This window comes from Athene noctua, chromosome Z, assembly GCF_965140245.1.
Source record: "Athene noctua chromosome Z, bAthNoc1.hap1.1, whole genome shotgun sequence".
Classification (NCBI taxonomy): domain Eukaryota; kingdom Metazoa; phylum Chordata; class Aves; order Strigiformes; family Strigidae; genus Athene; species Athene noctua.
This window is the reverse complement of record NC_134077.1, coordinates 76853363-76876229: the sequence shown is the minus strand read 5'-3', so window position 1 is coordinate 76876229 and position 22867 is coordinate 76853363. Positions and strand designations below refer to the sequence as shown.

At 39.4% G+C, this 22867-nt stretch overlaps 1 protein-coding gene and 1 pseudogene across 1 annotated transcript in view; one reads left to right on the top strand and one right to left on the bottom strand.

Moving 5' to 3' along the window:
- Nucleotides 1-22867, bottom strand: part of LINGO2 (leucine rich repeat and Ig domain containing 2) — a 542951-nt gene that overhangs the window by 341884 nt on the left and 178200 nt on the right. The gene's annotated exons all lie outside the window — the stretch shown is intronic.
- On the top strand, nucleotides 12969-20558 carry LOC141973811 (uncharacterized; annotated as a pseudogene).

Here is a 22867-nt window from a genome sequence, read left to right as displayed (position 1 = left end):
GCACAGAGCAAAGGCAGCAACAAGTATTGTCTGAGGAGGGCACTCATTTTGGGAAACAAGACAGCAACTCAAAAACTCCGAGAAAAGACAATCTGGATGTAGATGTTCTCCACTGTCTTGCCAGATAAAGAAGTCACAGGAATTGTGATGCATGGGTGGGAAGGCTTCAGGAAGAGTCACTCCCGAGTTGAATGACTTATTACTGCAGGTACACTGCGTTTGCGGTAATTGCTTTGGAATCTCTATCACTTACTAGTGCTCCAGGCGCTGTATTAGGAGAGGCACTTTCCCTTTGGGAAATACAGAAATCCCCCTGATATCCCTACTGTGTTTACTATAATATAGTTCCTGCAAATTCCCTGGTGATTATGGTGTGAACACTCCTCAGGTTCCTGTAAGAGAGTGCCACAGGTTCAGGTTAATTTTGCTCATCTCTGCAGTGCATACTGTGAATTCCTTGAGCTTATTATGTCCGTTACCTTTAGTATAAACCAGCATGAACATGTGGCTAATTCTTCCGGACTCAGATACTAAAATGGGATGCTAGAATTTCTATTCTATGGTAATCTGAGACCTCTTCCTCCAGTCTTTTTTAATAGTAATATAATTTCTATTAAGGGTTATCTACTTGAGAACTTTTTCATCCCTTATTTTCAACAAGTTCTCAGTAACTATAATCTTTATTATAATTGTTCCATGTCCCTTTGAACTTACAAGAAATAGACTCACAGATAGATCAGGAAAAGACTATAGTTTTCAAGGCCAGAGGAACCAGAATCACTACACTAAATCCACAATTATTCTCTCTGACCTTGGGAAGACATGTATTAAAGACTATGAAATTGAGCTCACAATCTGAGACAGATTTGTAGACGTTTAATGACACTGACTGGTATAGGAATGGGTTTGCATGTTATAGATCTTGTGATACTGTAGAGATGATACCCAGTATCATTTTTGAGCTGGTTGTTGCAACATGAAGTTTCATGGGCTGCAACTCTATAGCTAAACTATCTACTTTCTTCCAACCTTCACAGAAGACAAGAAAAATGCTGAAGATGAGCATGCTCTGGGGAAAAATGATTAGGAAGCAGAGAGTTTTATGTAAATTTATCAGCGATTACAAGAAACTGAATGAACTGTATGGTAGGTTAAGGTTATTATTCTTCAATAGAACCAAACAAATGTCTTTATATACCATAAAAATGGTTTCTCAAAATTTAAAAAAAAAAAAAAATGTGCAAAAAAATCTAACAGGAAATTTTATGACTCCTTTGTTCTTGTAACATTTCTAATCAAAACAAAAAGATGGAACTTTTTCAAAAAAAGTATGTTTCCTTTGAGGTCATCAATATCATCTCTCATGCTAAATTAAAATGAAACCTTTTTTCTTTAAACACTCTACTATGTTCTTAGCATTCTTTGATCCTGTTTCCCATTCTTTTCAATGGGCAAAACACTTGACTGTCCTTCATTAGGTGCTCAGAGCTATTTAACTCCTAAAATGAAACAAATTTATACAAAGGCAAGTCTAATCCAAAGGGTAGCCTGTTCACTTCTGGAATACAATCAGATCAGAACTGGATTTGCACATCTTATATGGCATTGTCATTTCACGGTGTGAAATACAAACTATCACTTAGGTAAGTCAAAAGAAATACTCATTTTAATTCAGTGAATGAAAACATTCTGATTCCTACTAAAGTGGGTGATTAAGTATTTAATTTAAGGTTCTGAATGGAAAGCTTAGGATAATAATGGATTGACATATTTTAATTTTTTCAAGAAAGAATGATTCTGATCTGACAATTGTTGCCTATTTGAAAATTCACAACCATTGCCTTTGAGCAAGGATTAACATTTCCAAAGGTTCTCCACAGAAATGCATATTTTACAGTATATAACTGCAAAGGTTGGATTTTGAAAAGAGTGTTTAGATTTGATGATGTTTATTAGAAAAAGATTTGCTAATCACCACTGAAATTTTCAAATCTAAAAAAAAAAAAAAGTAATACTAAAAATGGATGCCCCTCTTTTCAAACTGTTTGTAAATACAAACATGTAAACATCTTAGTTTTGCTCATGTGTTCATCATGTCGGGATTTCAAAGCAAGAGCTGTAAACATTATGAATGTGAACATGCTGGGCCCCAACTCCATAGCATTTCCCAATTTTTAAAAATCTATATATATCTCACTTGGAAAATAGAATTTGTAAAAACTTTCTCAGATATAGTAGCAACCAAAAAGGCATGCGTTGGAATACTGAATTTGTCTTTTTCCTAGTATTTAGTACTCAACAAAGAATTTCTATCATCTCCTGCAAAATTTTGATTAGTGAAAGGGAGGAAAAACCCTCAGTGAAATACTAAAGATGACTTGTCTCTAAATGTGCAGAGAAAACGTTTGATGTTTTCTTCATTTATATACACAAAAGACACAATGTTTTCCAGAAGACTTTTGTGGAGTTTCACACTGCTTTGGTTTTTAGTTTAACCATTATTATAATTTAAGAGATATAACAAAACCAACGGCTTTTCTAAAGAAAGAGAAAAAAACGTGTAAAGATCCACATTTATTGAAAGCTAAATGTTAATAAGGTCCTGGGAGAATTAAGTCAGTAACTGTGAACTTAAGACTTGACAACCAGGATAAGTAACTTCTGAAACATGTGTCTTCTGCCTATCTGTGCTCTGTGGCTTCCAACTGTTTCCTTTCTCTCAATCAGAAAGATCTAATGAAAAAAAAAATGTTGAAAGTTGGAGACAAAGCTTTAGATGCACTAAAAGAGACAGGAGTCTCCCTCTCTTGCCCCAGCTATAGGCATGGCATTACTGCAATTGCTGAAAAGTAGCAGCAGCTATTGAGGTTAGAATTTCTGAAGAAAGATATCTATACACCATAATTATTTTTTGTCTGTGTTTACCGGAAAAGGCATATGTTCAGCTGAGAGCATCAACCTCATTCTCACACAATCACATTGAGTTACAAGTTTAAAGAGCTCAAAATATGCCTGCAAATGTATCACAGCTCATTTTAAAGTAATAGTAAACTACAAATGAGTAGAACTGTACAAAGAAACTATTCTGATCCAATTAATAAACTTTAATTAGGAACATAAAATATGTATTAATTACATGGTGTCATCAAAAAATTACATGGAAGTCCATCACTACCAACAGCCACAGTCCAAATTTATAACTTTGTAATGGCCTAAGGGAATGGTTACAGACTACTGTGTACTCTAAAATAAAGAACTATTCCTCTATAAGTGATGTGATTTTCTTGATCTGTACATATACTTGTATCATTTAGGCTGGCTAATGTTACTTTCAAATCATGTGAATATTTACTTCCATTGACTTGAACCTTCAGTAAAATTTATTTTTTCCTGGAATGAAGTCAGCAGTTTAAAGTAAGAGTTTGTGTCATTAGGCCCAGAATAAGGCATTTTAATGTAAGATACAGCAGATGGTATTCCAAGTTAATGTTCACTTTGAATTCAGCCATTTGATCCTACAAAAGTAGCTAAAACAGGCAATATTTAAGACAGTTCTTAGATCAGAAATATAACTATTGGAGACTGGAATGGATGTGTAAACAAACTTTTCATTTTAAGAGAGTCTGGATATTATGGCCATAAAAGAACTGACTGAAAGAGGGAAAAAGAAGCATTGTCTTAAGGAATAGTTTGGTGATCAATGTCAGGATACAGAAAAGGAGTGATTTCCTTTAAAAATATTAAGTGCAGTAGTTGAATTGTTGTAACAAACTCATAGCTGTAACCCTGGAAGAGATTACCTATTACAGCTGTTTCAAGTCCAAAATATTTTGCAAACTACCATACTTTCTGCCTCTTTTTCTTGCAAAGAGTCAGAGAATCACAGAATCATCTAGGTTGCAAAAGACCTTGAAGATCATCCAGTCCAATCATTAACCCAACACTGACAGTTCCCAACCACACCAGATCCCTCAGCGCTATGTCAACCCAACTCTTAAACACCTCCAGGGATGGGGACTCCACCACCTCCCTGGGCTGCCCATTCCAACACCTAACAACCCCTTCTGGAAAGAAATGCTTCCTAATATCCAGGCTAAACCTTCCCTGGTGCAACTTGAGGCCATTCCCTCTTGTCCTGTCGCTTGTTACTTGGTTAAAGAGACTCATCCCCAGCTCTCTGCACCCTCCTTTCAGGGAGCTGTAGAGGGCGATGAGGTCTCCCCTCAGCCTCCTCTTCTCCAGACTAAACACCCCCAGTTCCCTCAGCCGCTCCCCAGCAGACCTGTGCTCCAGACCCTGCACCAGCTCCATTGCCCTTCTCTGGACACGCTCGAGTCATTCAATGTCCTTTTTGGAGTGAGGGGCCCAAAACTGAACCCAGACATCGAGGTGCGGCCTCACCAGTGCCCAGTACAGGGGTCAGATCCCTTCCCTGTCCCTGCTGGCCACGCTGTTGCTGACACAAGCCAGGATGCCATTGGCCTTCTTGGCCCCCTGGGCACACTGCTGGCTCCTGTTCAGCCGGCTGTCAATCAACACCCCCAGGTCCCTCTCTGACTGGCAGCTCTCCAGCCACTCCTCCCCAAGCCTGTAGCGCTGCTGGGGGTTGTTGTGGCCCAAGGGCAGCCCCCGGCATTTGCCCTCAGTGAAACTCCCCCAGTTGGGCTCAGCCCATGGCTCCAGCCTGTCCAGGTCTCTCTGCAGAGCCTCCCTACCCTCGAGCAGATCAACACTCCCACCCAACTGGGTGTCACCTGCAAACTGACTGAGGGTGCACTCGATCCCCTCGTCTAGATCATCAATAAAGATGTTAAACAGGAGTGGCCCCAACACCCAGCCCTGGGGGACACCACTCGTGACCGGCCGCCAGCTGGATTTAACTCCGTTCACCACAACTCTTTGGACCTGGCCATCCAGAGAGTTTTTTACCCAGCAAGTCAACAAGCTTTCTTGGATGCTTGGAACATTTTGGGAGAAACAGGGCAAGTATTCTCCACATCAAGGCCAGTATTCTCCACATCTTTCATATCTGAATATTTAGGGAAAAAAATTCAACCCATGCAAAGGTCATACAGGAGATTGACAAGCTTTAATGTCCATGAGCAACTTGACTCATAAGCAAAATTTTAAGTAAAGAACTGTTAACTGGTATTCTTTTTTACAAATAAATAAGTAGATTTAGTACTTTTCCATAAAACCATTATTTTTGTTTGTTTAGCCTCCTTATAAACCCTGAGTACAAGAGACTTTTAGTAATGCAGTTAAGTTTCTGTGACTAAAGACTAATGCATAACTAAGTATTTTACTAAGAACAGTATCTTATTAATAGCATTTATGTACAAGTTTCCCTTCATGTAAAGGGTGAAAATAGAGCACCGTATACCTATGTGCTGTGTATGCTGTACTCTTTATCACTGCACAATGAGAAAACCAGAAAACAAATAGCCATCACAGAGAAGAAGCTAAGCCATCTGTTTAACATTTTTATAAGCAAAAATAAGTGCTGTTTTTATCGTCACTATGTCTGAAAAAAGTAATACTACTGTCAGTATACATCTGTGTTTTAAACAAATAATTAATTTTACAAAATATCATTGTACATTATTTTCCCTGTGACAAATAAATATGGATTTATCAACTTGTAATGATTTAGGTAAACCAGTCATCCTCTCTGTGGTATATTTTTACTTGGTAGCAAGGCTACATACTGAGATTGGCTTCCCCCACATTACCTAGAAGAACCAGAAATGAATTGAGATTCAGTGACTGACACAACTTCACAGTTAAGGGTATCTTTCCATTGCTAATAAATTGTAACATGCAGTGCTGCTGGTGTTCTATTGCTGATTCGTATCAGCTGTGATACAAAGCAGAACACTTAAGGAATGACTAACTTTTCAGTCAACGTTCCATTTTTCAGAGTCACAATACAACTAGACATTCCACGAGTGTATTTGGCGATATATGAATGACTATTTTAGGCACAGAAAAATATACCCCCCTTTTTTAAACATATTAATTGAATACAGAAAATGTGTAAAATATAATAGAATAGAGACTTACTGACTTCTGCCAATCTTAATTATAGAGTTCCATTATTTCCCATAATTAATTTACAGTTGAATAGTGTTTCTAACAGGACATGCAAATCAGAACTATGATGCTGTGCAGAATTCCAATCATGCTTGAAAGCCCACAATATGCCAAAATAAAGAAACTGTGCTGAAAACATTTTAATGTGAAGCAAAAAAAAAAGTTTAAAAAAACCCCAGTGAAAATTCTGTGTGCTTGCAAAAAGATCTGAGACTCAATTTTTTAAAATAATTTTTAAAACATGCTTCTTTGGCATCATATTAGACAACAGAACATTGTCTAATATTCTCCACAAAACATGTTAGTCTATATAAAACTATTGTCTTCTGTTTAACAGATTTTGTATCAGAACTGCAGCATTTATTGCAGTGAACAAATAAATATTCAAAACATGTTGGAGTTAACCTATAGAGATAATCTACTTGTCTATGGGTATTCAAAAAGGCATGAAGAATGTAAGATATTTCTTTGTGTATAAAGAACAGTGAGATTCACAGTGACCAAGGCTTTATTCACAGTCCCTTTCTGAGGACCCTTCCAGGTGCAAAGGGACTGTTTTGCTTCTGAAGATTTAAGAATAAAATCCAGAAGCTGAAACAAGTAACTGAGGCCAAAAGACAAAGAAACCACCACCAACACCCCCCCACTCCCCCCCCCCCCCCATTTCTTTCTCAGGTTTTCTGTCTTGAGGAGAGAAGCTCAAACAAGTATGGGAACTCTGTTAACTTCCTATACAGCAAAGCGAGAAAAATGATGACCAGGCAGTCCTTGATGTATGGTTGTTTTGTGCTATTCTGTTAGAGAGGAATCTCTGTTAAAAAGAGATTTATAGCATGTAGTACATGGTAAAACCATGAAACTGCATACACAGAAGTAAGTAAACTAACCCCCTAAGCATGCCTGGATTGAGCATTAACAATAAGCCAGAATAGTATGAACAGAGTGTTCATAGTGTCCGGTTGGCTGCACCTAAATCAGGTCTCAATGTCCAGCCAGATTTAATAATCTCAGAGTGTAAATAAAGATTACTGCAAGAGAGAAAATGATTTAGCTACACTACCAGGTTCCTCTCTACAGGAAAGCATTATAGAACGGTTGGGTTGGAACAGACCTTTAAAGATCATCTAGTTCAACCCCCCTGACACAGGCAGGGACACCTTCCACTAGCCCAGGTTGCCCAAATCCCTGTCCAACTTGGCCTTGAACACTGCCAGGGAGGGGACAGTCACATCTCTGAGCAACCTGTGCCAGTGTCTCACCACCCTCACAGTGAAGAATTTCTTCTTTATGTCCAATCTAAATCTAGCCTTTTTCAGTTTAGAAGCATTGTCTCTTGTCCTGTCACAGGTCTTGGTAAAAAGTCCCTCTCCATCTTTCTTATAAGCCCCTTTTAAGTGCTGAAAGGCTGAAATTACACCTCCCTTGAGCCTTCTCTTCTCTGGGCTGAACAGTCCCAATTCTATCAGCCTTTGTAGGAGAGGTGTTGCAGCCCTCTGATCATTATTTTCACATCCTCCTCTGAACTTGCTCTAACAGACCCACATCTTTCTTTTGCTGGGGACCTGAGAGCTGGACACAGTGCCCCAGGTGGAGTCTCACAAGAGTGGAGTAGAGGGGGAAAATCACCTCCCTCACCCCACTGGTCATGTTTCTTTTGAAGCAGCCCATGGTACAGCCAGGCTTTCTGGGCTGTAAGCACACACTGCTGGCTCATGTCCAATTTTTCATCCACCAGTATCGCTTCTCCTCAGGACTGCTCTCAATCCACTCATTGCCCAGGCTGTATTTGTACTAGGGATTGCCCTGACCCATGTGTAGACCTTGCACTTGGCCTTGTTGAACTTCAAGAGGATCATATGGGGTCACTCCTCAAGCCTGTCAAGGTTCCTCTGGATAGTATCCCTTCCCTCTAGTGAATCAAGTGCATCACTCAGCTTGGCATCATCTTCAAACTTGCTGAGGGTGCACTGAGTCCCACTATGTCACTGAGGAAGATAAAATACAGTATATGTCCCAGTACAGACCCTTGAAGGATATCACTCATTACTGGTTTCCACTTGGACATTGAGCCATTGACTGTAACTCTTTGGACATGGCCATCCAGCCAATTCCTTATCCATCTAACAGTCCATGCATCAAACCCGTATCTCTCCTATTTAACAGCAAGAATGTTGTGGGGAACTATATCAAAAGACTTTCAGAAATCTAGGTAGATGACTGTAGCTCTTCCTTTGTACACTAATGCAGTCACTTCATCACAGAAGGCCACTAGATTAGTCAGGCACAATACACTCTTGTGGAGCCATGTTGGCTGTGTCTAATCACCTCCCTGTGTTTCATACGCTTCAACATAATTTCCAGGAGGATCTCCTCCATGATCTTACTAGGCATGGAGGTGAGGCTGAGTAGTTGATCATGAAATTGCTATTTATATAGTTATGCTTGGAGATTCAGTTATTTCCATCCTGTGTATTGAGCTGTGTTTCAGGGTTTAGTTATTTTGGTGTTTTTTTGGTTTTTCTTTTGTTTTTCTTTTTTCCCCCCCTCATTGAAAGGGTTCACAGGAGGTCTCCAGTCCAACCCCTCGTCCAGAGCAGGCTCAACCTGAGACCAGGTTCCTCAGTGCCTTATCTAGTCAAGCCTTGAAACACTCAAGGTCTCTTCATTCACCTCCCTTGTGGTATCTTAGATCAATCCAGCAATCTTCAATGAAGATACACCGGTGCAAATCCATGCAAAAAAAACATTTAATTTTTTGATTCCATATATATCTATTCATGCATCCCACATTTGTGGTACTACACAAAATCTTCCTAAATCTCTGAACTCTCAGGAACTCTACCTAGCTACACACATACTGATTTTACAAAGTGTGTTAGCAAGATTAAGATGGCAAAGTGGAATGGAATAAAAATCAGCTCTTAGGACTGATTCACAAAAGGAGCTTAGCAGAACCAGGGTATCAAGTTAATTTTAAACATCTGGCTGCAGACTTTAATTCACCTGAAGTTACAGAGACGCCTTTTGATAAAGCTGAGACCTGAAATATGGTTTGTGATGACCAGGCTAGTCTGACAAAATTCTAACATCCATAATTTATTTTAGCTCTCAAGCAATCCGGTTACACAGTTCCTAAGATAACCACAAGAAGCAAAACTTGTTTTACTGCTGCTCCAAGTTTTATCCAAAGAAGTCTCCAGAAGCTAATTTTGGCTAATTTAAATTAATAACAAAGTTCACATTAACCTTAGTGCTGTTGGATTAGGTCCTTAGACTTCTAACAATGCCTTCATTTCTTTTTAGTAACTGGATATGGAATAGTGGTCTTTGAGGTGCAGAGATTTTGCCTTGTAGGTTTTGTGAAGCGCTTTACACACTTACCACAGACTATAAATAATGAGTAGAAAAGGTGATTATTTTGAGTAAGAAAAGGTGTTTACAAGAAAATATAGTGCTTCTTTATATTCCCTGTGGAACACACAGCAGAGCCATGGTGTTTCCTCACTTTTCAAAACAACACAAACAAAAAGGTCATACAGACAAAGGAGGAACAATGCACAGAAGAACCACAAACAAAACAGAAGAAATGAGATGCACTCGGATTTCAATTCTCCCCTTAGAAAGAATTATCTACAAGGAAAGTAAAGACAACATGCTGTCAGCTCTAAATATTTATTACGGCATCTGAAAAATGTGCCTTTTGTGACCACTGTCTCCAGCTAATACCCCAAGACTGGGTTGACAGAGATATAAATCACAACGTATCCTAATTCTTTTGCTTCAGTCCTCACTGCATGATTATTTTGCAGGAGAATATATAACCTCAGCTAACCCTGGGATGAAATGAGCAAATGCCAGAGGAATATTGGAAATTTTGTTTGACATTTGACGTACATAACGCACATAGCTGTTAAGAGGACGTCATGCCATTCAAGTCTGGCTGACATATTACTAGGTCAAAACAGAGGTACTTGGTCCTGACATGACATAAATTTAAATAATTAATTGTCTGTTGCCATGTAAAGTCACTTTGTAATGACCTCTCTGCTGGAAAAGGTGTGGCCTTGCTGCAGCAGGTTGTCCCCCAGACTTGTGCCAGCCAACCCATATTGCTCATCAGCAGCTGGTTACCAGCTTGTGGCCACTTGCATGGGGAAGTTTCCACTTCATCCCTTTTCTTCTCCTGCTCCCCAGTATCCATGGCTGTGGGCCCCTGCCACCAATCTTTAATTCAGCTGCAAAGCCCTGTTAAAAACTTTGCTGAATAAACTCAGCTGAGAAGTCCAGATGGGTTTGTTTACCAGTAGATTAGCAAATTGTGTCAGTTTATGGAAAATCTGAGAAGCAGAGACAGAAAAAAGCTGGCAATGGTAAGATGCAGAAGGTAAGCACACAGAGCAGGTATCTTTGGAAAGTGGGAGTAGGGTAGGGGAAACTTGGGAAGGGGATTGCCTCTTTCTGCAACTCTGATTTACTAAACTGCCTTGCCCCATTTCATGGAACTGAACCATTATGATGTAACATACCATCATGCTATACACTTAGCATGGGCGTAATTTTTCTTACAAGTACTCTAGGGCACCTAGATATACTGAGAAAAAATAAAAGGGAAGGCATAGAAGAGGATGACTGTCATAATTTATAACAGCTTGTAGAAAGGAAGAACTTGGCTAACTCATCTAACAAAATAATAACAACTATTAGCATTAGCTATTACAGCACTAGCAGACATTACACAAATGAATCCTCACCATTCTTCTGAGATTAAATAAATAAATCTCATTCCACAGGGAGAGACAGGGAGCAAAGACTAAAATTATTCAATTATTCAAATTATGATTATCATTCTGTTCTTTTTTTAAAACAAGTACTATTGTTTTCATACTATTTGTATTCATTTTCTGCAGATTTCTGTTGGCACACAGGAATTATCAACAGGAATGACTTCTCTTTTCAGCAAATACAGGAGAAGGAAAGTTCTCAATTCATAATTCACATGGGGATCATGATTCAAGAAGCTGCTGTATTCATGCAGCCAAGTAACAGAAATATATCATATCACCTATGGGGCTATAAAAACACGTTTGTGTACTGGATACCTGGAGGAATACTTATAGAAAAGAGTGTGGGAGAAATTTATTGCCTGAAATAAGCTACTGCATTCATGAAGCAATTGACAACAAACAGACACGCTATTAGAACTGGAAATCTAGCTATTCTTTCAGTTGGTAACAGAACTATATTTGAACGGTTTTGTAGGCTTTATTCAGCTTTTAAGAGTGAAAGAATCCACAGTCTCACACAAACTTTAGACATCTTAATTTTGCTCTACCAACGTTGAACAGGAACTTACAAACAGCCAACTTACGGGCCGGAACACACTGTCCCTCTTTTTCATATTGTGGTTGTTAAACTTTTTCAGGTCACAAATGGCTTATAAACAGGTCTTGTCTTGTGAGTGTGCATGAATGTAGGTGAAAATTCCTGTGTCGGTGAGATGTGTGTGGAGGTTGAGCTCAAATGCGTGAACTCACAAAAATGCATTATTTGCTGAAAAATTATCACGTCGTGTGACTTCTTCAACTAGACGCTGATTCCAGTATTTTGAGTGTAATCTGCACTGTCAGTGATCCAACATTAAGGGACTTTCCTGACTTAACTGAAGACATTATCAGTAAAATCTAAGATGGAAGCTAGAAATCTTTCCTCCCAATCCTTTACTGCAACTGTAATGTCGAAGTCAGAAATAAAAGTTTGGGACTATCTGTAAAACAACTTGGACTTTCATTCAAAACAGAAGATATTTCACACCCTGTTAGTGCCAAAAACTGCCGAGGCTGCACAGGCTTTGATATAGCTGTTATTTAACTAGTGAGAATAACCACCTGACCAAAGTCTGAAATGTTCGAGATTTTCTGAAATGGCTCGTCTAAAACAAAAGCATTCAGCATCTGCCGATTTTCTAGGGACAGGTAGGCCACTAGAATGCTTTCCATTGACATTCTCTGAGTGCGGTAGGGCATTTAGGAACCAAATTGTCTGACATTCCAAGAATCTGGAATTTTAGTGGCAAGATTTGGCACTGGACTCCCGTCACTTTTAAATTAAAATCCTAAAATTCATACTTGTCAAAGTCTTCAGGAATAAGGATTTGGTAATAACACTTCAGTCTCCAGCTTGGCTGTAAATGGAGAATTAACTCTGTTCATGAATTTTTCTATGTAGAGAAGGAAGCTCTGTGCATGGCCACATACATATATATATATGTGCAAAAAATGAGAGTATCACAGCAGTGACCACAGTTTAAATTATAAAACCCTTAAGGCAATGCATATGACCTTAAACTCGTTCATGTCACTTAAGAAGAATTTACATAGATAAATATTCTATTTCAACAGGGGAAAAAAAAAAAAAAAAGAGAAAGAAAGAAATTTTAAACAATGAAAGAAATTTGAACTATGAAAGAATCTTCCAGACAAGAGATTATAAACATCTACAGAACCTATTAAAAATTCACACAGCAATGATAGGTTGAGAGCTTCAAGATTATCATCACAAAAATATGACCGAATCAGAAGGTTATCAGGAAACAATTGTCATGCTTCATCAGCTATAAACAACTACTCACAGTCCTTCATCCTCTACTGAGTTTACATCTCCTCTAAAATCTGAAGAATATTGCTGTACGCAGGGTGGTATCATGACTTCAGAAGACATAAGCAAGACTGCAGGTGGGAAACAACATCTCCAGCAGTCTCCCGGTAGGATGGAGGAAATTATATAAAACCAGAATCTCTCATTGGTGTTAATAATGTGGAACATATAATTTCTGCAGAAAGATCAAACACACTGAGAAAAGCTTTTAAACAGAAACAATGGGGAAGACAGCTGACAACACAGAGCCTAGTAAAGAGATGATGGATGGGGTGGAAAGAAAAGGGTCCTGGTCAATAGGACCAAAAGAGACCCCAGGAACAATATTGCAGGGTAGCATGGCTCCCAGTCCAGGGTAGGCACACAACTGCACACAGATGAGGAAACAAAACCACAGTGGCTAAGATGTGGTGGGACAGCTCACATAACTGGAGTAAACAGTGGATGGCTAAAAACTCTCCAGTACAGGTGGATGGGGAAGAGGAGGAGGAGGAGGAGGAGGTCCTCAGTATGATGGTAGAGGTCAGACACACAGGGCTCCTTTATGGTCGTGGATGAGCCTGGCTAAACAGGGAAAGCCTTTTGTCTCAGTATTCATTAACAAGCTGTCTCTCTGTGCTTAAAGATGGTACTCAAGAACAAGGAGAATGACCAGAGAAGGATGAGTGAGGGATTACTTATAAGCTCTTAACGAGCTCATAGGCTGCACTCAGCTGTGCTGAGAAAGCTGTGTGATGTGCTTGCAAGGCTGCTCTCCAACAAGAAAGGTCTTGGGGATCGGGGGAGATCTCAGACAATAGAGAGAAAGTAAATGATGCATCTATCTTCAATAAAACCCAAAAGGATCATCCCAGTCCAATTTACTTTGGTCCCGGGGAAAATCATGGAGTCAGTCCTCCTGGAGCACATTTTTGAACACAAGGGAGAAGAAGGTAATGGGAAACTGTTGGTGGGGTTTCACCAATCACAGAATCATCAAGGTTGGAAAAGACCTTGAAGATCATCCAGTCCAACCATTAACCTAACACTGACAGTTCCCAACTACACCAGATCCCTCAGCGCTATGTCAATGTGACTCTTAAACACCTCCAGGGATGGGGACTCCACCACCTCCCTGGGCAGCCCATTCCAACGCCTAAAAGGGTGAATCATGCCCAAATCATCTGGTTACCTCCTGTGATAAAATGACAGGATTTGTGGACAAGTGGAGAACAGGAGATGTCATTCATCTTGAATTTAGCAAGGCTTTCAATACATATTCCACAACGTTCTTATACCCAAGTCATACATTAGGGCCTGTGTGAGTGCCCCACCCAGTGGGTAAATACCTGGTTAGACAGTTAAGCACAGAGGTGGTGGCCACTGAGTCATATCTGCCTGGATGCTGGTGCTTCCTGGTGTCCCACAGGTTTGCCCTGAGGCCTGTCCTGTTTAACAACTTTATCTGTGACCTGAGATGACCAAGTATACCCAGTCAGGTTTGCAGATGTCACCAAACTAGAGCAGGGGACAAGTCCATATGCATGAGGGCAGGGATGCTGTCCACCTGGTGGCTACTGAGGCCATCATGAAATTGGGGCAGGAGCAAAGGGCAGCCCTGTCCTAGGCAGGCGGAGGCTTTCCTGCTGCCATGGAATAAAGCCCTAAGCAACATGGTCTAACCCACAGCTGACCCTGCTCTGGGTAGAGGGTTGGACTAGAGACCTCCAGAGGTCCCTGTCATCCTTAACTGTCCTGCAGTGCTGCAATCAATGAAGAATACTGGTCATTTTGAATACATACTATTCATGCCTGCTGATTTACCCTGCATCAGTCTTGGGCCAAATAACAAACTGTGTCTAGCAATGTGCTATAAAGAATGAAGAATAGCAAAGCAACTCGCTGAAAGAATCAGGAAGTTTTTTTAAAAAGACAAATTGAATGTAATTGGAACTAGAGACTCAACACTGTAGTGCCACAAGCAGCTGTTCAAGACAGAATTGGAAGTGGAGGGCAGTAAAATTTGCTGGGCCTAATCCAGAACTAGACTAACTGACGTTTCCCTCTGACGGACAGCAACCACAAGGTGAGCTGTTGCTTGATGAGTTGTTGCCTCTGACTATTTCAGTCAAAATGTATTTTGAAGATGAAAAGAAACTGAGAAAGAAGAGTTATATTCATTTTCTCACCTTATGCTTCTCTTCTGGCTCTTTACAGTTCAAGAACTTCCCAAGAATAAACTAAAATTCTTTCTAGATTACAGCTTGTCTGTTGTTAAAACAGAAGATAAAGCTGGCAGTATTGGGACACTGTTTCTACAAAGGCATTGAGTCAGGTGAGGAGGAGTGAGCAGGCTACATGTTATTTAGAAGGAGTTTGGAAGTTCATGAGTCAAACTGTGCCTTGGCAGGATCTCCTGTCAGAAGCAGATTAGTAACTTTCTGGCAGGAACATCAGTAACATAGACCATTACTTCCGGCAAAACCCCAGAGTGTTGCAGCACAGTACACACCAATCCTTGACACATAGTAAAACAATGTGTTTAGACTACAGAAATCAAACTACAAAAGTATTAATGACACCGTTCCTCAGTAAGACTTCTTGTAATTTGTCAATAGAGTTTGTCACTGTGTTTGACATATCTAAACACTTGCCTATTGACCCCAGTCCAGGAATTACTGGGACAAATATAAAGTATTTGGTTTTGCACTCTGGTTATACTTCATCTGCAAAGTGAAATGTCCAGGTCTTAAAACACAGAATTTGTCTGTTTTGCTTGAATTTACATTTTGTGTTTTCTAGTGTGAAGTTGGAAGACAATTTTCTTTTTTAGGGGTCTTTTATGATGGATTCTTTTATGCTCTGCCTTATAACTGATCATGAACTGATTAACGTCTACTGCATACACTGTGAACTGAATCCCAGTTAAGTGCTCCAGCAAATTATAATATTGGAAATCCAATTACTGTTATTCAAAGAGTAAGAGATTAGCAAATACATCTTCTATATAAAACCACTAGAAAAATTCTGTATGAATGTAAATTTTGCTCTTAATATCAGCCCCACAAATTTGTATATTCATTTCCAGTACTTGCTGGAATGCAAAATTTAATGGCAGCAAAAGGACTAAGTGCAGTAACAGAATTTTCTCCATGAAGGGGGCTCTCATAGTTGTTGAGCGTTTTTAAGGGAGAATTTCAAACTATAGGCATTATTTCTTACTTGTGAGCAACGTTGTAAGTTACTCGAACAAATGGGAGTTCAGAGCAAAGAAATGAACGTACTGACACCCAGGGAACTTTTCATCAGAGCTGATATTACAGAACGTAGAGTGAGCTGGCTTGGGAGTCCAGGCTTCTGCTGGGATATGGGCTACTCTGACTAATGGCTAGCAAAGCTCACACAGTTCTCATAATGCCATGGATGCTCCATTCAGCTCTAGTGAAAATCTAACAAGAAGAAGGAAAAGAAATAATGGTAGCCAAACATAATTGCATGATAACACAGCCCTACAGATTGTCTTACGAACAGTAAATGTGGCTTTTGTCCAAAATCTTCAGGTTCAGTTTAGAAATACAAGATGACATTGATTCAGATACAAAGAAAAATACAGTTCTAAGTCTGACTTACATATAATAAATTATTCGAAACCTTCAAAATAATCGAACTGAAAAATGTCTTAAACAGAATATACTTCTAATTTAGGAATAAGACCTGAAGAAAAAGAGCCATAATTAAAGAATAAGCAACATTCAGTAACTTAACAGGGTGCATACACTTGTCATTTACAACATCCTTGTTCAATTTTGCATAAAAAATATAATCCAGCACATTACTTACCTCACTTACTACTACTATTTTATGGTTTTACCTTTCAGGTTTTATAGTAACTCAAGTTGCAGTTAATTTGCTGTCTACAAAGAACAATGGCAATTTTAATTCTGGACCAGTAAATGTTAAACACACACGTCACTTTGGAAACTAACTAAAACACTGATCCTGATCTTCCAAATGCAACAAGTTTACTAAATCACTGATCCTGATCTTCCAAATGCAAAGTTTACTAAATATGTGCTTAGTTATAAGCAAGTGATAAGCACATGTTTTATTGAACCACAGCATGAGCGTTACAGGAAACCAAACTGAGATCGCACTTCTCCAAAAAATGACATGTGGAAAAAGAAGAATTCAGGAGGGAAAATTAATATAATCACTTGAAGCATTAATACACCTTAATTCTAATACGGAAAAGATGTTCACAAATTTCAGTGAGACAACCCTGCAACTTAGGGCATAAGCCAACCAAGGCACAGTGACAACCAGAAGGCAGCAATTTGCAATTCTGTGTCATAGAAACATAAGAAATACATATATAATGAAAAGGATGGGACTATCTTTCATACACAGAACTAAAGAACAGATAGACCAAAGAAAGTTAAAGGGTATACTTGAAGACTAAAAAGATTGCAGTGCCAACAGGTGAGTTTTAAAACCAGAGTTACTGTACTATAGCTAGTAATAACCTGTAATAGTTTTTGCCAGAAACTGCTCATAGATAAACAAAAGGAGAAAGAAAAAAAAAAAAGATTAAATGTAGGGTCAGGAATTCTCAGTACTTGAAGCTCTTTAAGCAAAAATGATATACAGAAGCTGAGGAAGCCCATGACAAGGAAAACCCTATGCTGAAACCCAAATTTAAACACAAACCTCAAGGATAATCTTTCAGAAATATTTTCACACTGAGTTAAGGACAGTTACCAGTTTCAACACAGCAATCAAGCATTTCATTCTCTCCACCTTCTCTAATTCAATGTTAATATATTTCTTCTTCCAGCTAGCTCTGCAGCATTGAACTATCCTGAATGTAATGAATAAGAACTATAGATTCTTTGACATGCTATGGAAATGCAGTAACATATTGAATAACTAAGCTTCTGTAAACAAATGTGTTGAAGGTGCTTAACTGTATACTAAGAAGTAACAAAGCAGCTTTGCCTCCACTTGTTTGTCCACCAAGTAATGAACCCCCTACTCTCTAATAGTCTCTATACAATTAACTCTGGTTTAGGCTGGCAGATTGGGCACAGGATTGCAGTTCGAAATACGCCTCAGAGGGCATCCAGAGGTGAAAGGACAGAAGTGCAGCTGATTTTCATGTCTACTGAGCATCATTCAGCGGAGGGTCAGGCAAGACCAGACTGCTCAAAGACAAATTACTGCTAGTTTGTAACATAGTATAAACATTTTCGAGCATAAATATATAAATTTGCATAGCATTCCAGACACTTCTTGGTTTTGAAGTCATATTTGCAAAAGCAAATAAACAAAAATATCTAACTTCTCCCCCACCCCCAAGATAAAACATTGAAATGCTACAAAACAGTGTAATATCTTGTAAAAACCGAATCAAAACTTTCAATTCTATTCTTAATCCAGTCTCTGGTTGAGTAGAGAAAAAAAAAAAAATCTTTAAGTATATATCTTTATGCTTTCCATTCTAAGCTCCTAAAATGAGATACTGATGCTGTATTTGTCTTTCTCACAATATGTGAAGACTGCTCTATACCTGAAAATTACATAGAATCTCTAAACAAGATCAAGAAAAAGGAAAATTGAATCTAATTCTTGATGATATTCAGATTGCACTTTCTCTATGCACAGTAGGAAAGCAAAGGATAAAAGTATAATGTTCCGTTTTATAAATATTTTCACCTATGTCGTGGTATGATCTTTGTCCTTTATTCACAATAGACACAATTGAAGATGAAAGATCAAAATCAGAGTGGTTATGAAGTCAAGGGTAAGCTTTGTTTTTAAAATATATATATACACACATACTCACAAAAATTCTGCTGGAAGCTTTAGTAGTTTCAGTAACATGGAACACAATTCAGCTCTTTTATGTAATCAGGGTGCATAAATTTCTGTGTTTCCTTTTTGACCTCCCACATCTGCAAAGCTATTGCAAATAATGAGCATTCACCAGAGTTGTGGATCTCTTAGGAGTCCTCTGATAAAAAAACAGTTACCTATATTATGAAACCAGTGTTGAAGAAGATCCATGAATATACACAGAAGCCTAACCAACACTTAAGTAGTCTATTAAATGAAAATATAATGTATCCACAGCAAGCATTGTGCTGGTAGAGTACATAGAGAGTCCATGTTCAAAATCCAGAAAACTCTGCTACTGATGAAAAATTAATTCCAGAATGACATCCCTTTAAAAGGTCACATTTGCCTCTTTGTTTTAAAAAATGCTAACGTTGAACAAGAATAACAACCAGCTTCAAAAAAAAAGTCTGTGCAGACCTTGTCAGGAAATTGAGATATAATATATGGTATTTACCATAATTAGAATTTCATGACAACATATGTGAATCAATGGCCAAAATAAAATATGTCACTGATATCACTGCACTCTTACTATTTGCAGTTGCTATTCTGGCTTATATAAAATGTGTAAACTTGTATAAAGCTCTGTAAACTATGCTTGAACTAAATATAAACACATAAACACATACATAACATACATGTATATATCTGTGTGTATATAGGTGTATATATATAAGGAGATAAAGAGATTTGATATCACAAGGAGAACTTTGTAAACATGCATTTTATAGATATAAAAAACTAGATTAGAATTCATTAAAAGAAGGGAACTGTGCTGAGTAGCAAAAATAGACCAGATTAAAAGAGCAAGGAAAATGCTGTTCTTGGGGTTAGGGGCATTTTAAAGGATTCTGAATGCTTGTATCAGAGAACAGGAAGATGAATGATTTTTTTTATATCAACCGATGGTTTTATACAAGTTGCCTCATACTAAAATGAGAAAACTGTTTGATAAGTCACAACAGAATGGCATTTAAGGGATTGTTCAACCTAGAAACTGCAAACCATTCAAAGGGACAGATACAGTTTGATGACAGATTCATCACTGAGAAAGGTGTTAAATTCAGGTGCAAGCCCTACGCTTATGAAAAGTGTTGCTACTCTTACGTGGGTTTGCAGCATACGAGCCAGAAAACTGATTTCTAGGGACCACAACAATCCCTTGAATTAATTTAATTAATTAATTTGAGGCTCTGCAGAGAGACCAGGACAGGCTGGAGCCATGGGCTGAGCCCAACTGGGGGAGTTTCACTAAGGGCAAATGCCGGGGGCTGCCCTTGGGCCACAACAACCCCCAGCAGCGCTACAGGCTTGGGGAGGAGTGGCTGGAGAGCTGCCAGTCAGAGAGGGACCTGGGGGGGTTGACTGACAGCCGGCTGAACAGGAGCCAGCAGTGTGCCCAGGGGGCCAAGAAGGCCAATGGCATCCTGGCTTGTGTCAGCAACAGCGTGGCCAGCAGGGACAGGGAAGGGATCTGACTCCTGTACTGGCACTGGTGAGGCCGCACCTCGATGTCTGGGTTCAGTTTTGGGCCCCTCACTCCAAGAAGGACATTGAATGACTCGAGCGTGTCCAGAGAAGGGCAACGGAGCTGGTGCAGGGTCTGGAGCACAGGTCTGCTGGGGAGCGGCTGAGGGAACTGGGGGTGTTTAGTCTGGAGAAGAGGAGGCTGAGGGGAGACCTCATCGCCCTCTACAGCTCCCTGAAAGGAGGGTGCAGAGAGCTGGGGATGAGCCTCTTTAACCAAGTAACAAGCGACAGGACAAGAGGTAATGGCCTCAAGTTGCACCAGGGAAGGTTTAGACTGGATATTAGGAAGCATTTCTTTCCAGAAGGGGTTGTTGGGTGTTGGAATGGGCTGCCCAGGGAGGTGGTGGAGTCCCCATCCCTGGAGGTGTTTAAGTCAGGTCGACATAGCGCTGAGGGATCTGGTATAGTTGGGAACTGTGTTAGGTTAGTGGTTGGACTGGATGATCTTCAAGGTCTTTTCCAACCTAGATGATTCTGTAATTCTGTGATACTGTGATCCAGTTCTTACCTATCATAAGGCAGGAAGTTTCACCTAGCAATTCCTACCACACACCCAAGAGCTTCTGGCTGAAGTGTGATGTGTTTTCTGGGAAGACTGTCAGCCACCCAGCACTTGTTACACCCAATCACACAGTGCTGAAGCAGTTCAGCAGCAGTTGTGAAATTATAAATGAAACCTCACCTGTAAGAGCTCTGTTTCCCAGTGTTATTGGTATTTCAGAGTTGTTATTTGCCAATAACTGGAAACTTTAATACACACCAACTATACAGCTCATGGGAATAAGGAAGGTATATATAGGATATCCATTATTTCTACCCCTTTCAAACTCAGGAAATCAAATGGACACGAAGAGTAAAATCTGTGAACTTTGGGAAAACTGGTACAGATAAAAAAATTACTTTGAAACATAATTTTTGACTTCCTGCAGTGGACATTTTGACATCAATTATTTTTATAAGGTAAAGCCTGTACCTACATTAGAAAGTGATGCAGTACATCAGGAATGGGTTGTGGGGCAAGATAGTTGTGTCTGAAGACCTCCAGCTCTATTACAGTCTAGTTCTAGACTGCTTGCAGGGTCTGAAGGCTCACTGATGTCTAGAAGAAGTTGGGTGTGCTTCAAAACTCATGTTTTAGCTTCATTTAAGCTGAAATTAATCCAGCTTGTGTGTTCTGACATTTCCACATGATGTGAACCAAAGTAAGTGCACAGCTGATAGATTCCTGCCACTCCCCAAAACATCTGGTGATTGGTGGCAATTGAGTCCTATAATACAAAGAGTTAACATACTTTCAAAAATTAAATCTTGTGCTGAGGTTTTAGTAAAAACCGGTGTCCACATCTGGGGCTCAAAGGGAAATTGGAAAAGCAAACAAAACCCCAGCATATTGCTTTTATATGTTTATTTTCCTGTTATCTAACTTTGATCAGTTTCTGCAGACAGATCTATCAGTCCTTAAAAATGTACACGAATCAAGATCCTGAATCTCCCTTTCCCCACCAACTTCCTTCTTAGTTGACAGCATGTCCCCAAGCTGCTTCTGGCGTTTAGTAATGTTAGATCTGCTGTCAGGTTGTGCTAGGTACCAGGAGGATCATTCCATTCGTCTGCAGACAGGGCAGGCAGGTGATCTGACACGACTGAAGCTGGCACAGAGGCACCCTCTCTGTGAAGATTAATTCTTTTAGTTACTGCACACTGCAGGAACCTTCTCTGTGACTGTCCCATTTGACAACTAATGTACATAAAGTATGAAGCACCATGGCTGTCTGGAGTTCTTCCTCCATTGGATTTTTCTTCTAAAATTGCCCAAGTAAACATCTTATGCCTGCTTAAAGGCATGACTAGGACACCAGGATAGGAGTATACCTGCTACTGTATAGAGGGAAAAACAAATGTGCGTACCTTCTAGACTGAGGACACTTGCAAGTTACAGAACCATCACAAATCTTTTGTTACTCTGACTAGTTTTGTCAGTAGGAAGGAAGTTCCCAGTTTAGGTCAGTGAGCAAACCTACACCAAAAAACCCCCACCAAATTAAAACTTAACTTTGGTTTATAAGAAATGAATGCATGTAAGAAAAAACTGGGAACCTTAAAGAATCCATGTTATTCTTTGAGCAGAAATCCCTACCCCATGCCTGATTTGATCCAAAACACATTCTGAAGGTTATGTTGTTTTCCTGGACTTGCATTCAGTAATGAAACCCAGAACAGAGACTTAGTGAATTCTTTAGGCCTTTGTGCAAATATCTGCATCTGGTGCTACAGGCTCATATGCATGGGCAAGGTTAAAACATAAACAATATTTCCTCCCTAATGCTGACTCCATTGCAGACATTTCCTTTTCATGGATAAACACAATTTCTGCCAACCTATTTAGGTCCAGTGAAGACAAATTTTGAGGCAGTCATAGCTTATTAGAAAATCTGGTATGCCTGTGTCCTAAAATTACTTCAACTCTGCTTTCCCAGAGCAGCTATCCATGATACATATACATGAACAAGCACTTTCAAAGGAGGGCTAGTCTTCCCTTTGTCAAGAGATCCAAATTAAAATACAGTGACTTATACCGAGAGACACAAAAGTTCATGGCGCAGATATCTCTTCAATGACTTTTCAGCAACAATTTCAATATTTGCCGACAAGATATCTCTGCCAGGTTTACAGTATAACAGAATTATCTAGGTTGGAAAAGACCTTGAAGATCATC